Raw genomic sequence first — 17,237 nt, 5'->3', positions numbered from 1 at the left:
CCTACACTCACAGGATGTCCTCAATCTTCCATTTGAATGATGCTGGACCTCATTTAACACTGAAGATTGAGCTGTTTTTTTTGTTTAAAACCCTGCCGGACAATTTTTTTGAATTGGCCCATTTTGGGCTTTAGGCTGGGTTCACACCTGAGCGTTTTTTTAATGCTCGTTTTTCAGCTCGTTGTTTTCACATTTTTTCGTTCAGTGAAACGCGCGTTTCACTGGCGGTATGATTTTTTTGGTCTTTTTTTTATCTTCTCTATTTACAAAAAAATAAATATATAAATTGTTTTTTTTTAGTTTCACTTTTAAACTTCCCGCCGGCTCCGCCCCCAGAAGTCGGCAGCCGCCGAAGACAGAGCGGGGATCGCGGACAAGGTAAGACCTGTACGCTGTATTCCCGAGTGTGGCTCGCTTTGTTAACCCTGATCCACACTCGGGAATACCAATGGCAACGCGCGGCAAAACGCCCCAAAGAAGCTCCTGTACTTCTTTGGGCGTAGGGCGTTTTGCAGCGTGTTCCTACGCGCTGTACAACACCCAGGTGGGAACCATGGCCATAGGCAATCATTGGTTTTCACATGTTGAGCGTTTTACAGCATGTAGGAACGCGCTGCAAAACGCCCAGGTGTGAACCAGGCCTTAGGATATTTCCATACAACACAGGAAATGCTAAAACAACTACTATTAATATAACATCTTGCTATTTCCTGTTAAAGGGAACCCATAATGGTTTTGGGTTAGTTTTATTACATCTTTAGGGGTTTAAAGATTAAGGGTTTTACAACATGTTGTATATCTGCATTATATATAGATATATATCTATATATAGATATATATAAAGTCTGTGTTTTTTGGTAAATAAATATTTTACTATTATCACTGATGACATCAGATTCACAGATAATTTTGGGTTTGCTAAGAAGAAAGAACAGCAGAAGCTCTTTACTTTCCTACTGTCTGTCTCAGATTGAAACTCCCTATTTGCCTTGTGCACTACATGTGGGTCAGAGGGCTCAATAGCCAGTATTCAATGTTTTCCTGCCTAGGTGCTTACTCAGACCTGAGCAGCATGTAACCTGGAAGCATCCAGCATGGTCTCAGTCTCCAATCAATCCTACTTCATAGGTCCATAGTCACCTATGACTTCTGCTGCATGTCTGTAGTCTGATCACCACCTGTAGCATGTTCATGTCTTCAACCAATCCTGCTGCATGTTTGCAGTCTTTGCTCATCTCCTGTAGTGTGTCGAGAGTCTCTGATTGTCTTCTGTATGATTACATGTGCTGAATATTACATGCGGCCCCTTGATGATGTTAGGGCCCTCATTTGAGGCTGCCTGTGTCTAGTAAGATGACAACCCCCGAATTAGCCTCAACATTGCTTTCCTGCGCCCCTCTTAACAGAGCGTGAGGAAGGGGATGAATGAATGGAAAAGGGAGATGAATGCAAACAGACATTTTGAAGTGTGTTGAAACTTGATGTTTAACAGAACTGAATGACTTCCTGTCTTTGATTACATGCTGATCAGAGAGCCATGTTGCAGAGTCTTCTGTTTAAATTCAAACCTTAACTTTGATATTTTACATAGGGATGAATAAAAAAATTGAATAAACAAATAGTGTAACTTAAGTAAACCTGTTTTAAGTAAACCAATTGACTGCCTTTTAATATCACACAATGGCTTTAGTCATTTATTTTTGTGTTGCTAACCCAGAACAAGCATCTGCAAATTCAGAGTAAAGTCAGAAGCAGAGACCTCACCTTCAAAGTGCCCAACAGATATAAGGATGGTGTAGGCACTTGATAGGAAGGCCGACTGTACCCTCCCTTTATCAGGCTCAGGGCAGCTGGAGAGTTGTGCTGTGTCCACTGCTTAGAGCCACCTTTGTCAGTTTTTGTTACCCCAGAGGAACCCTTGAAATTATTTTCAGGTCTCAGGGAACCCCTGCTAAACATACCTTTATACACAGCTCATGGTACAGTAGCGTGACCAGTAAGTTGTAGATGTGAAAATAAAGAATGCGTTGTATTGTGTGGTGTGGTGTATTTGACACCCAGAAAGGATATTTCTGTAACATCCATCTCCTCCTCTATACAACAAAATGAGTTTCAGTAATAATCATGATATACCACTAATAATTATGGCCAAAAAAAATCCCCCCTACATATTACTGGTCAGTAGAGACAGGTTTCCTTACATTGGTGGTCAATGGGAAAAAAAAACCTTTACACTGGAGGTCAGTGGATAGAATGATCCTCACATTGGTGGTCAAAGTAGTGTCCTCTTACATTAATGGAATAATGCCCCATTATGCTGGGGGCTGCCCTCTTACAGACAGCTGAAAAGATCACTGGTGTCAGTAGTCACTTCTCTAAGAGATGAGAGAGGATGCCCAATGGTTCCAGGCTGTTGGCTCTGCTTAGTGGCATCAGCCTTGAACTTTGCAAGCACTGCCTGATGAGAGATCCACCCACCACTGATCAATACTCAGGGAACCCCTAGCAACCTCTACAGGAACCTTAGGGTTCCATGGAATCCTGGTTACAAAAGACTGGCTTAGAGGATTAGCTAAACTCTATGAACAGAGATCAGCTTTTTTACCAAGTTCAGAGCAAACATATTATAGTACTATTGCGATACTTTGCACTGTGCTTGACAAAACTGAAAAGCACAGCCCTTTGTTGTCAGGGCTGATATGGTCGTCTAGGTGGCCATCTAAACTTGCCCATGCAAAATGTTAATTTCCCAGCATCAATCAAAGCCTAAATGATCAGTTTTGAATGGAATGGCGCTTTAGCTTCAGATACACAGTATGAGGTTATGTATCGTACCTTCATATCTTCGGATTCTGCCCTCTTCCCTCCAACTTTGATGCTTTAGGTAAAATCAGTGTAAACCTTCTATGCTGATGCAGTCAGGCATCATTAATTAGCATGGACTCTCTTAAAGTAGATGTAAGCCCAGCCACTAAAGTCTCATGAGCTTGGATATGTGTTTTCAAAGGTCATTTTGAGTATTTTTAAATCTGCAGATTTCAGCAAAATAATACCTAATGATGCTGCCATGAAAGTTCTTGTTCAGACACTTCCCATTATATGGAGACAACATTTCTCTTCTGTCTGCAAATTGTGTCCCGTCTTGTCATATGGGCTTCCAATTGAGACTACAAGTGGCCATTTCAACACAAATGCCCATGAATGGTCTGCTGTTGACACCATAAGAAACCTGCCCTGAAAAACCATTCAGCAATTGCTGGAGTACATATAGACAGGATGTGCTTGCAAAGAAGTTGCAGTAGCTCAACAGCACTGAGATGCAACAAAGGATAAAAAAGGTGTAAACACATATTTTATCAAACTAAAACTGCAGTTATTAATGATACACAGTGCTGTAACAAAGTAATGGTCATTCAATTAGGGTTTGCATCTACTTTAGGTCCTCAAAGCATTGTAGATAGCAGGCTGTTTGCAAGGGTAGAGGGAACTTTATTGTCTTTAAAAGAGCTGGTTAGAATTTTCCTTCACCAGGAGTAGGGATCAGGCTTTAACAAGGTTTATAAAAAGTACACTGTGCCTTTTGTTTTTTTGTTTTTTTTTACCAAACTGTGAACCCACCTTCATTATGGCTTTTAGAATCCTTAAAGCATATCAGGAGTTTACCATTGTGTTAAATCTTGTCATAGTAATCCAAGGAATTACATTTGGGGGTCAGAGAACCGTTTAAATCTTTGGTTCTATGCTTAGACCTGACAGATTCATGGTGATCTTGTAATAAAGTTTTTTATACTTTACCTGCTCATCTTCTATCACACCCAGGTCTAGACATGTTTATTATCTACGGATATAGCACATGGCAATGCTAAATTTATTAACTGTTGACAATTTCCATATATAACATATATAACAAAATGATTGTAAATTATTCCATGTATACTAAAAGTATAAACTTGGAACCAAATTCAGAACATATGTTTGTCATTTTTGCATTCTGTATTAAGATATATTATCGTTATGCTATACTGTGGCTCTGGACAATGGGTTGCAGATATTGAATTTAAGGTATTATAAAACAAGATAGAAAAAACTGTAAATAATTGAAAAGTACCTGATGGTATGCAGAAACATATGTGACTATGACAATAAATAATGTTATTAAACAGTGCTTGTCAAAAAGAAATAAAAGACATCTGAGATGAAAGTGATACCGATAACATGCATGCTTGTTAAAAATGATATATATAATGATATATATACACACAATATATACTGTATATAGTCCATACAGTAAGTCAAACAAATCTGTGCTACCCAAGAATCATATCACCCATGCTGAAATGAGAAAGCTTTACTTTGATTATTATTATTATTATACAGGATTTATATAGCGCCAATAGTTTGCACAGCGCTTTACAATATAAGGAAGACATTACAGTCACAATACAATTTAAGACAAGATGGTAAGGAGGCCCTGCCCGTGAGGGCTTACAATCTAAAAGGGAGGGGCAAGTGATACATGAGGAGGTAGCTGCGCGGGGATGATTGTTTGAGAAAGTGATTGTTCAGTGGTTAGGTTGAGGTGGGATAGGCTTGCCTGAAGAGATGAGTCTTAAGGGATCGCCTAAAGGCAGCCAGTGTGGGAGATAGACGGACAGGTTGGGGTAGAGAGTTCCATAGAATGGGAGACACTCTAGTGAAGTCCTGGAGGCGAGCATGGGAGGAGTTGATGACGGAGCTGGAAAGCAGGATGTCTTGTGAAGAGCGGAGGGGACGGTTAGGGTAATACTTTGAGACCAGGTTGGAGATATAGCCGGGGCCAGAGTTGTGGATGGCTTTGTACGCGGTTGTTAATATTTTGAATTTTATCCTTTGGGCTATAGGAAGCCAGTGTAGGGATTGACAGAGGGGGGTTGCAGACACTGAGCGGTTGGTTAGGTGGATGAGTCTAGCAGCTGCATTCATGATAGACTGAAGGGGGGATAGCCTGTGTAGAGGTAGGCCAATGAGGAGGGAGTTGCAATAGTCAAGACGAGAGATAACAAGGGATAACTTTGATAGCTAAATGCAAAGCTAAAATATATACATGTGAACTGCCTTACCTGCCAAAAGTAACCTTGTTCAGCTAGTCTTGCTGACCTCACTTTTCTCTTCTGCAATTAAGCAATATGACTTGGTCAAGGACCCATCCAGTCTGCTGCCTTGTCAATAAAGACTGTACACACTCTGCTTTTTCCTTCTGTTAGCAAGCTCCCAGTGTTAGACAGCACTGTCTCTGGGATTGCATGATAATGTAAAAACAGATTTTGGTATTTGTACTACTTGTATTTAAAGGGATGGTCCATTCAAAATGTATATTTCAGTTTAATGTAGGTAGTCCAGAGGTAAACTTGAGGCTGCTGAGAAAAGTGTTAAAGTGATATTAAAGTCAAAAGGTTTTTAAGCTATTTCAAATGCTGATTAAATCACTTACAATGGACGCTGCTTCTTGATGTTTAAAAGTTAGTTTTCTGCTGAATCAGGTTATCCCCAGAGCACTGGCCCTGATATCCTGTTTTAAGGTGGCTTCTTTCCCTTGCAGGGTTGTATGGATCCACCCTTGTGTGTGCTAGTAAGCTGTGCATGTCTCCATAAACATAAAAATAAGAGTCACGGGCATTCCAGCAGTGATATAACTTCATGTTTTATTGATGCAAGTCTATCATATCACAGAGCAAACAACGTTTCAGGGCCACATAGGGTTCCTTTGTCAGGCAAACAATATGATACTCTCACTGATTACATTGAAGGAAACCCTATGCGGCCCCGAAACATTGTTTGCTTTGTGATATGATAGACTTGCGCCTATAAAAGACAAAGTTATATCACCGTTGGAATGCTGATGACTCTTTTTCTTATTACTTGTAAGTGCGGCACCATCTGCTTGTCACTGCAGCACCCACTACAAATTTGGGATTTACCGGTCAGGAGTGCAATGGAACGCATACAACAGACCCCAAACACACAGACACAGCAAAACAAGCTGCTCCCTCGCTCTCTGCATCTCATTGCTCCCTCCTCCGAGCTCATATATGGACATCTGCTGACCCATGTGATCTTGTACTGGACCGAAAGTTCAGGGAAGCTGAGCTGAGATAGTGGAAGCGGCTGTTTGGACACATGATGAATGTAAGGCCCCGTTCACAGCAAAGCGTTACCGTTTTTGCGTATTTGTGCGTACGGGTTTAGCTAGCACATTGTTGCATGCGCGAAAGCATGGAGACGGGTATTTTGACTGGTAGGTTAAGAAACATCACGGTCAATGGATGAACGCACAGACAAACACGCAAAAATGTGCAACATGCTTCTGACGCACATTTCCTGCCGTTTCTATTGAATTCTATGGGGGAATAAAAAGCTGCAAACTGCCAAAAGAAGCTCATGTACTTTTTTTCTGCGTTTGCCGTTTTGCTGCTCAGGTGCTTTCTTGTGTTGAGCATTTCAAAGTGATTTTTCTACCGCTCAAAAACGCCTAGGTGTGAACAAGGCCTTAGTGCTTGGGCAAAAATGTAAGGAAATAATTTTATTGGGCATACATAGTATTTTGTTTGATCTGGAATCATAATTGGAAAAAAGTTTGAGAGTTTAATACTACTTTAAATTTCATGGCAACTTCCATTTAATAAGCAATTGTTTCTTGCTAATAATAATAATAATACTAAATGCTCTTTATATTCTTACTGCTATGATTTGAAGAGTAAACATTGCGTTGGATCAAGGCTTCTGTTCTTTCATAGATTATGGAAGCCAAACACAGTTACAAGTGTGATGAGTTTGCACTTCTCTTGTGTGATCCCTTTGCATGAGTGTCTACGCCAAATCCTGGAGCTCATTGCAAGCTGACGCATGCCTTAAATCGGTGAACTCTTACTCAGCCTTTTATTTGTGCCTGAGGCTGTGTCACCAGTGCTGCAAAACAGGAAAGGGATCAGGGAGAAGACAGGGAGACTTTCCTAAAACAGCAGAGCTGGATAGACGTTGTATGGAACTGTACTTGGTATTCTGTTTCCTTCTCTCTTTCTGCTTCAAATTCTGACAATTGTTTGATTTGCCTTAAAATTGTATCTTAAGCCAAGTTAGCTAGAATACAGAATGGTTAACACCTCGTCAGGTTTTTTTTTCTTTTCATCTGTTCCCCCCCCTAATGGCATTTGTATTTGCACCACAACTGGAGGGCCAGAGTTTGCCTACCCCTGTTTTAGACAATTGTCACTGAACAAAGTGACCCCTTTGGAAGATTTTCCATCAAGTCCTGTTTATGTGACTAGTCAACATTTTGGCTTTTCCCTAACTAATAAAGAGAGTGAACCTCCTAAGGGGGGACATAGACTATAATAAAAACCTAACCCATCATCAATCTCACCAAATTTAAACACAGAAATTTGGCTTTAGATACATTTTTACTGTAAAGAGCTTTGACCCTGTCTGAAGTCCCTCACTATCCTTTTTCAGCCCTAAGAAACCAGCCCCCAGCTATGTGACAGCATTCGACCCTAGCTAAGGCCACTATGGAACAAGCATTATATAGATGGAGGAAGAGAAAGTCACATGCTCCTCCATACAGGGTAGCACTGGGTTTATTTAGGCAGCTGAAGTGGCAGATCAGGGAGCACAGACATGGTAGCTTTGGATATAATGGGAAAGGGTTAGAACTACTGTCAGGTTTTCTAATAGGGGTCAACAAATGTTTTTGACTATAGTGAAGCACGATGGAAATTTTTTATTAAACAAACAACATTCAAAATAACAATGATTGTGACAAGGTTTTTCTTATGAATGTTCACACAAAAATCTACCAGTGTAGAGTCATCCTTAGCAGACGTCCCAACTCTTCCGGATGTTAAAAGAGTCTCCCGCTATAAGATAGTGGTTCCCTGACGCCCGCGAGAGAAACATTTTATCCCGGAAAGTTTTACTCTGCTCTATCTAGTTTTTTTTTGGTATTCTGACAGCAGCCTCTGGTCGCCATCAGAACAAAAAACAGATAGCAGGGAAATGAATAGCTAAGGCTGCTATTGGCCATTTCACATTGCAATAGCCAATAGTAGACTGGCTATTGCACCAGCCCACTGCTACCGTCAATTAGCAGAGGTGGACCTGAAGTTCAAAAAACCAGCAGATAGCAGGGGAAGCATTAGCTCCTCTGGTATCTGCTGATTCCCCTGCTTTCTTCCTCCCTCCCATTTGTGTGTGTGTGGGAGGGGGGGGGGGAGAGAGAGAGGGCACCTCTCTGAAATTATTTTTTGCAGGTTGGGATGTCTACTTTAGTCACTTGGTACCAATCAGTAAATCTGTCATGAATAAAATATGTAGGCTACCATTGCTGACCTCCTGAAAATATTAGTTGCCTGGCTGATTCTCCTTTAAAATGTATGTAAATCCTAAATCTCTTTAGAAGGTATGCAGTTGGGTATTTATAACAGTTTATGTTACTGGACCCCTTTTTATTGATATTCACTTTTTACAAAGATTGTCTGCCTTATGAATAACTGAATATATTTGGCATGAACCAAAGCTTTAGTCATGGCTTCCCGTCAGGAGACAAGTGACAAATAAGATGGATTCGCACCAAGGAGCTTGCGTCCTAACCTGACCACACTTCCTTCACACATAAATCAAGTTTCCGGCTTGCCTGAGGAGCAAACATCTCATACTGACAGATTTAGGAGAAAAGTGCTAATTGTTATATGGATAGTATACTGCATTTTCTGGGCGCACCTATTTTGAGGTACTATTTCAGTTTTTACCTTAATATTTAAAATTTAAAATATGACCTTTTTTATTTTACATGTTTACTGTTCCATATTTACTGAATAAAGAGAGAAGTCATATTATTCCTTCTCTGGTTATCGAAGGGTTACAGCTGAAACTGGGTGAAAATAACTCTCACCAGCAAGGAAAAAACAGACTCATATCTTGCATTCCTTTGGGACAGTTAAAAAGGAAATCATGTTATTCAGCAGAGGTATCCCATGTGTATAATCAGAGCAATTTGCCATCTGTTTAAATATACACATTCACAAATAACTTCTTTCAAGTCAGGCAAATAAAGTGGAATATGTGTAACTGAATGTAAATATCTTGACCTGCACCAATTATCATTTCCCAGGTCAAAGACCAGCACATGTTCAGCCGTGTTTTGACAGGACTGAACTGAGTGACTATATCAGTGGCATCTCATCAACGGAAAAGAGGCAGGCACCGTGAATTGTAGTTTACAAAATAGAGAAAAATAAGAAAAGGAATAATGAAGGAATAATGAACATGTTTCCACTCCCATAGAGATAGATAGATAGATAGATAGATAGATAGATAGATAGATAGATAGATAGATAGATAGATAGATAGATCATGTACACATAGATGTTGTATAGATAGACACAGTAGGTTGGTAGACAGATATAGGTAGATCTATCTAAATATATTCATATATACTGTATACATATTTGTCCTATCTATCTATCCATCTATCTATCTATCTATCTATCTATCTATCTATCTATCTATCTATCTATCTATCTACACTATATTGCCAAAAGTTTTCGGACGCCTGCCTTTACATGCACATGAATTTTAATGGCATCCCAGTCTTAGTCCGTAGGGTTCAATATTGAGTTGGCCCACCCTTTGCAGCTATAACAGCTTCAACTCTTCTGGGAAGGCTGTCCACAAGGTTTAGGAGTGTGTCTATGGGAATGTTTGATCATTCTTCCAGAAGCACATTTGTGAGGTCAGGTACTGATGTTGGACGAGAACGCCTGGCTCGCAGTCTCCGCTCTAATTCATCCCAAAGGTGTTCTATCGGGTTGAGGTCAGGTCTCTGTGCAGGCCAGTCAAGTTCCTCCACCCCAAACTCGCTCATCCATGTCTTTATGGCCCTTGCTTTATGCACTAGTGCACAGTCATGTTGGAACAGGAAGGGACCATCCCCAAACTGTCCCCACAAAGTTAGGAGCATGAAATTGTCCAAAATGTCTTGGTATGCTGATGCCTTAAGAGTTCCCTTCAATGGAACTAAGGGGCCAAGCCCAACCCCTGAAAAACAACCCCACACCATAATCCCCCCTTCACCAAACTTTACACTTGGCACAATGCAGTGAGGCAAGTACCGTTCTACTGGCAACCGCCAAACCCAGGCACGTCCATCGGATTGCCAGACAGAGAAGCGCGATTCGTCACTCCAGAGAACACATCTCCACTTCGCTAGAGTCCAGTGGCGGTGTGCTTTACACCACTGCATTCGATGCTTTGCATTACACTTGGTGATGTAAGGCTTGGATGCAGCTGCTCGGCCATGGACACCCATTCCATGAAGCTCTCTACGCACTGTTGTTGTGCCTATCTGAAAGCCACATGAAGTTTGGAGGTCTGTAGCTATTGACTCTGCAGACAGTTGGCGACTTCTGCACACTGTGTGCTTCAGCATGCGCTGATCCCGCTCTGTCATTTTACATGGCCTTCCACTTGTGGCTGAGTTGCTGTTGTTCCCAGTTGCTTCCAATTTGTTATAACACCACTAACAGGTAACCGTGGAATATTTAGTAGCAAGGAAATTTCATGGATGGACTTATTGCACAGGTGGCAACCTATCACGGTACCACGCTTGAATTCACTGAGCTCCTGAGAGCGACCCATTCTTTCACAAATGTTTGTAGAAACATCTGCATGCCGAGGTGCTTGATTATATACACCTGTGGCCATGGAGGTGATTGGAACACCTGAATCCAATGATTTGGAGGGGTGTCCCAATACTTTTGGCAATTTAGTCTATCTATCTATCTATCTATCTATCTATCTATCTATCTATCTATCTATCTATCTAATCTATCAAAACATTGGTATCTCAAAAAAGTACATGATCTTCTTTTAGGCAAAAATCAAGCTTTTTGGCCTCATAGACTTTAGGCCTCATTCACATCAGGGAGTTTCGTTTTGCATTTTTTTCCACGCTGAAATGCATGCAAAATAAAATCCCAAGTATTCCTATAGGGGCCGTTCACACAAACGCGTAAAAATATGCCTGTTGTTTGAAATAGTCCGTGAGCTTCTTTTGTGGCACCTATCAGCTCCATAGACTTTATTGCTAATGCGGCGATCTGCGCATATTTGCGTGTTTTTTTGCATGTTTTTGCCGGCGAGACTGCTTTTCATTATACAACTAAAAAAGGACTAGCTAAAAATGCAGCCTAAAAAGCATTACATATGAACAGAAAACACTTGTAAAACACACTGAAAAGCGCATTAAAAATGTGCTAAAAAAACAGGCATAAAGAGCGCTGAAGCAATGTTGCCCTGGTGTGAATGGAGTCTTAAAGAAGAACTATGAGATGAGTGCTTTTCACTCACCTCATAGTTCTAGCCAACCTGTAACAATGAGACTGTCACAGGTCGGCTGAGTAGATCGGGAGGTGAGCAAACACATACCGGCGTTCGCTCACCGCTCACCTCTCGATCCTGTCACGGCTCTCTGCCGTGACAGGGGAGGGGCTGGATTCCCCCCTCCCCGCTCCGATCTGCCAGCGCTGACTGGCAGAGCCAGCTGTCAGTCACGCAGCTGGGCGGATCCCGGCAGCAGCTCGCGGTATACGGCTGCGTCTCAGTATACCGTGAGCTACAGCTCGCGGTATACTGAGCCTAGGGTGACGGGAGGACGCTAGTTTGTGTCCTCCCGTTACCCTAAGGAGAACTATGGGGTAAAGCCTTAACTCCATAGTTCTCCTTTAATGGGAACGCCTGAAAATCTTTGAAAAGCGTGAGTTTCCACACATATTTCAGACATTTTCATTTAGTCTATGGGTTAGTCAAAAAACGCACATATAGTACAAACATTCTAAACAGCCTCTAAATCGCCTACCTACACTCACAGGGAGTTAAGAATGCTCATGCATAATCACTTGTAAATTTCCAGTCATGTGACAAAGAAATACGTAAACAGGAATTTTCTTTTCACATAATTGGATAATTGAAGTGAAACACCACACAATTTTGTGTGTAAACATTCTCAAATCCTTTAGTAAATCAGCCTCATTGCATAGATAGGATAGATACACAGGTAGATAGATGAAGATGAATAGATAGATAGGGCCCTAGTACGTGTGTGTGTGTGTCTGTATGTGAGATAGGGACCATAGATTTTAAGCCCATTGAGGGCAGGGACTCATGTGTATGTACAATATCTGAAGCGCTATGTAAATTGACAGCACTATATAAATACCTGTAAGAAATAAATAAATAGATAGATAAACAGACAGGTAGTAAGACATACAGATAGATAGACTGATGGACTAATCATTAAACTAGCACCTTGGAGATACGTGCAACATTCTCTGAAACCCTAATGGGTTATATCTGGACTTTTGTTTTTAAATTCAACACCCAGCCTGCTCCCTCTCACAATCGCCTCATGTCACTCTTGGTCATTTAGGCCTTCCATCCTAATGATGGGCCATTGGGGAAGCTCAAGCCAGCTTTTGACACCCAAATTTGGAGTATGACGGTTTTGGGTATCATGACGATGGTTGAAGGTACGCGCAGGGACCCCTTGCTTCCATGTTTATGCTAGTTTAATGCATTTTATTAATTGAGATGAAGGGTTTACAGTAGCACTAGTACACACTGAAATACAAATTTTAATATGTGTCAGATTGATCTAATTACTAGGCTGCATATTCGCATTCATTTCAATGCAGCAGAAAGCTGATTTTTCTTTAAATTGGTTGAGTGAAAGTAACAGAAAGCCAGTCCACATTTTCCAAGCATGTGTGGGTAATGTAAACCTGTTCTATCTGGTGGAGAAATGACTTCACTGTATGTTGTACAGGAGCCATGGAATCAGTCTTTCTGGTGAAAGAGACTTTTATCCTGCATAGGTCTCCAATACTGCCAGTCTCATTTTAAGAACCTAATCTGGCGGGATGTATCAGTGTAAAGTGAAGCCAGATGTCAACGTAGTGCAAACAACACTGAAGCCCATTACATCACTTTCTTTTCTTTGATGAATTTGCTCGGTAAAGTATAATGTTTGGCCTCCGGGCGCCAGCAATAATATGTCAGAATCTGTTTTGGGTGGACGCTGGTAGGTTGAATTACCTGCAGGCTTTGTGTATCTCTTGGGAACTCCAGTATTGAAATTTTACTAGAGTTTTAAGATTTGCTTACCTCCTGCAATTATTAAAGTTCATTCACACCAGCATGATCCACTGTGATGCATTAAACGCCTGTGCGTTAACGCCCGTGTCACACAATATGGCACATTGGTTAGGGCAATCTATTCATTTGTATGGGCAGCATAACGCACCACAAAAGACCAAAAATCATGCATGCCGTATTTTTATATATAAAAAAAACTGTATTTATTGCCCCACTGTTTTCCCTCTGTAAAATAAAGTTATAATTGCTTGCTTTGAATATTGAGAACTACAGTCTATGTCAACTCATTCTATCTATCTATCTATCTATCTATCTATCTATCTATCTATCTATCTATCTATCTAATCTATCAAAACATTGGTATCTCAAAAAAGTACATGATCTTCTTTTAGGCAAAAATCAAGCTTTTTGGCCTCATAGACTTTAGGCCTCATTCACATCAGGGAGTTTCGTTTTGCATTTTTTTCCACGCTGAAATGCATGCAAAATAAAATCCCAAGTATTCCTATAGGGGCCGTTCACACAAACGCGTAAAAATATGCCTGTTGTTTGAAATAGTCCGTGAGCTTCTTTTGTGGCACCTATCAGCTCCATAGACTTTATTGCTAATGCGGCGATCTGCGCATATTTGCGTGTTTTTTTGCATGTTTTTGCCGGCGAGACTGCTTTTCATTATACAACTAAAAAAGGACTAGCTAAAAATGCAGCCTAAAAAGCATTACATATGAACAGAAAACACTTGTAAAACACACTGAAAAGCGCATTAAAAATGTGCTAAAAAAACAGGCATAAAGAGCGCTGAAGCAATGTTGCCCTGGTGTGAATGGAGTCTTAAAGAAGAACTATGAGATGAGTGCTTTTCACTCACCTCATAGTTCTAGCCAACCTGTAACAATGAGACTGTCACAGGTCGGCTGAGTAGATCGGGAGGTGAGCAAACACATACCGGCGTTCGCTCACCGCTCACCTCTCGATCCTGTCACGGCTCTCTGCCGTGACAGGGGAGGGGCTGGATTCCCCCCTCCCCGCTCCGATCTGCCAGCGCTGACTGGCAGAGCCAGCTGTCAGTCACGCAGCTGGGCGGATCCCGGCAGCAGCTCGCGGTATACGGCTGCGTCTCAGTATACCGTGAGCTACAGCTCGCGGTATACTGAGCCTAGGGTGACGGGAGGACGCTAGTTTGTGTCCTCCCGTTACCCTAAGGAGAACTATGGGGTAAAGCCTTAACTCCATAGTTCTCCTTTAATGGGAACGCCTGAAAATCTTTGAAAAGCGTGAGTTTCCACACATATTTCAGACATTTTCATTTAGTCTATGGGTTAGGCAAAAAACGCACATATAGTACAAACATTCTAAACAGCCTCTAAATCGCCTACCTACACTCACAGGGAGTTAAGAATGCTCATGCATAATCACTTGTAAATTTCCAGTCATGTGACAAAGAAATACGTAAACAGGAATTTTCTTTTCACATAATTGGATAATTGAAGTGAAACACCACACAATTTTGTGTGTAAACATTCTCAAATCCTTTAGTAAATCAGCCTCATTGCATAGATAGGATAGATACACAGGTAGATAGATGAAGATGAATAGATAGATAGGGCCCTAGTACGTGTGTGTGTGTGTCTGTATGTGAGATAGGGACCATAGATTTTAAGCCCATTGAGGGCAGGGACTCATGTGTATGTACAATATCTGAAGCGCTATGTAAATTGACAGCACTATATAAATACCTGTAAGAAATAAATAAATAGATAGATAAACAGACAGGTAGTAAGACATACAGATAGATAGACTGATGGACTAATCATTAAACTAGCACCTTGGAGATACGTGCAACATTCTCTGAAACCCTAATGGGTTATATCTGGACTTTTGTTTTTAAATTCAACACCCAGCCTGCTCCCTCTCACAATCGCCTCATGTCACTCTTGGTCATTTAGGCCTTCCATCCTAATGATGGGCCATTGGGGAAGCTCAAGCCAGCTTTTGACACCCAAATTTGGAGTATGACGGTTTTGGGTATCATGACGATGGTTGAAGGTACGCGCAGGGACCCCTTGCTTCCATGTTTATGCTAGTTTAATGCATTTTATTAATTGAGATGAAGGGTTTACAGTAGCACTAGTACACACTGAAATACAAATTTTAATATGTGTCAGATTGATCTAATTACTAGGCTGCATATTCGCATTCATTTCAATGCAGCAGAAAGCTGATTTTTCTTTAAATTGGTTGAGTGAAAGTAACAGAAAGCCAGTCCACATTTTCCAAGCATGTGTGGGTAATGTAAACCTGTTCTATCTGGTGGAGAAATGACTTCACTGTATGTTGTACAGGAGCCATGGAATCAGTCTTTCTGGTGAAAGAGACTTTTATCCTGCATAGGTCTCCAATACTGCCAGTCTCATTTTAAGAACCTAATCTGGCGGGATGTATCAGTGTAAAGTGAAGCCAGATGTCAACGTAGTGCAAACAACACTGAAGCCCATTACATCACTTTCTTTTCTTTGATGAATTTGCTCGGTAAAGTATAATGTTTGGCCTCCGGGCGCCAGCAATAATATGTCAGAATCTGTTTTGGGTGGACGCTGGTAGGTTGAATTACCTGCAGGCTTTGTGTATCTCTTGGGAACTCCAGTATTGAAATTTTACTAGAGTTTTAAGATTTGCTTACCTCCTGCAATTATTAAAGTTCATTCACACCAGCATGATCCACTGTGATGCATTAAACGCCTGTGCGTTAACGCCCGTGTCACACAATATGGCACATTGGTTAGGGCAATCTATTCATTTGTATGGGCAGCATAACGCACCACAAAAGACCAAAAATCATGCATGCCGTATTTTTATATATAAAAAAAACTGTATTTATTGCCCCACTGTTTTCCCTCTGTAAAATAAAGTTATAATTGCTTGCTTTGAATATTGAGAACTACAGTCTATGTCAACTCAGTTCATTTGTACCATGTGACTAGCATATGTTTTAGTCAGAGGTTGACCTCCAATATTAATAGCTACAATCAAAGTTTGAAGTGCAACTCCATCTTTCTGTTTTTAACAATCTTTGAAGCATTACAATAAAGTTTAGCTGGGTTATTTCACTACTCACCCCTTCATCCTTCCTGTGTCACACATAGGGATGAGGTTCGGGTTGGGTACGAGGCATATCCTGCAGGTTTGAGACTTGTAATCCTGGCAAATTTATGTGCAGATTTTCCCAGGAGAGTTTTTCTAAACCATAATGCACTGCATGTGCTTTGAACTATACCCAGCAGGCTTAAAAGGACCAATAAGGGTGCTTTTGGATACGCCAGCCCCATCACTATAAAAGAGGAGGCACAGGGCAGCTATAATTTCAGTGTATTGGAAAATGCTATAGGGAAAGGATAGGAAAAGCTGACAAACTGCATAGGATGGGATTAGGATTGGCATTTGGGGAATTGCACTTTAATTCTGATTGCTCGCTCTTTGGGCAGCCAACCCATTTCCTGCCTTTTTATTGCTCCTATTATTGGGGACTTTTTTGTGCTCAATTCTATTTCAAGTTGATTGGAGGTCAGCGTTCACTTTAAGCTGCTGTCCCAACCAAAGCAAACTTTTTTTTTGTATAAAGGCTTTACTTTAAAAAAAGTGGGCTTTTGTTTAAGAGGTGTTATTTTCTGGTTTTCATTTATTTTTGATAGAGCCTTTTTTAAGTTTGGGGTGCTGAAAGCACAGAATATACTTCTTGCTGAAAATGTGTTCATGGAGCTGCTTTTTGTTTGCAGCATGCCTCTGCCTGCTTTGAAAGAAAAATAAAACTATGTGCAAGACCACCTAAAATGTTATCATTCACATTCACCCCCATTCACCCCCTATTCTCATAGCAAAAATAAAAGTTAGGCATACACTGGTTAGGCCTTTTATTCCTCATTAAAACTGTCCTGCTACAGGCCAGTTTTACACTGCTGCTACAGCATACTAAAATGGTGTTTCTCTTAGGCCTGGTTCACACCTGGGTGTTTTACAGTGCGTTCCTACGCTCTGTAAAAGGCTCAACATGTGAA

This window comes from Nanorana parkeri, unplaced genomic scaffold (assembly GCF_000935625.1).
Source record: "Nanorana parkeri isolate BGI_ZX_2015 unplaced genomic scaffold, ASM93562v1 scaffold203, whole genome shotgun sequence".
Taxonomy (NCBI): Eukaryota; Metazoa; Chordata; class Amphibia; order Anura; family Dicroglossidae; genus Nanorana; species Nanorana parkeri.
Note: the sequence above shows the minus strand (reverse complement) of the source record.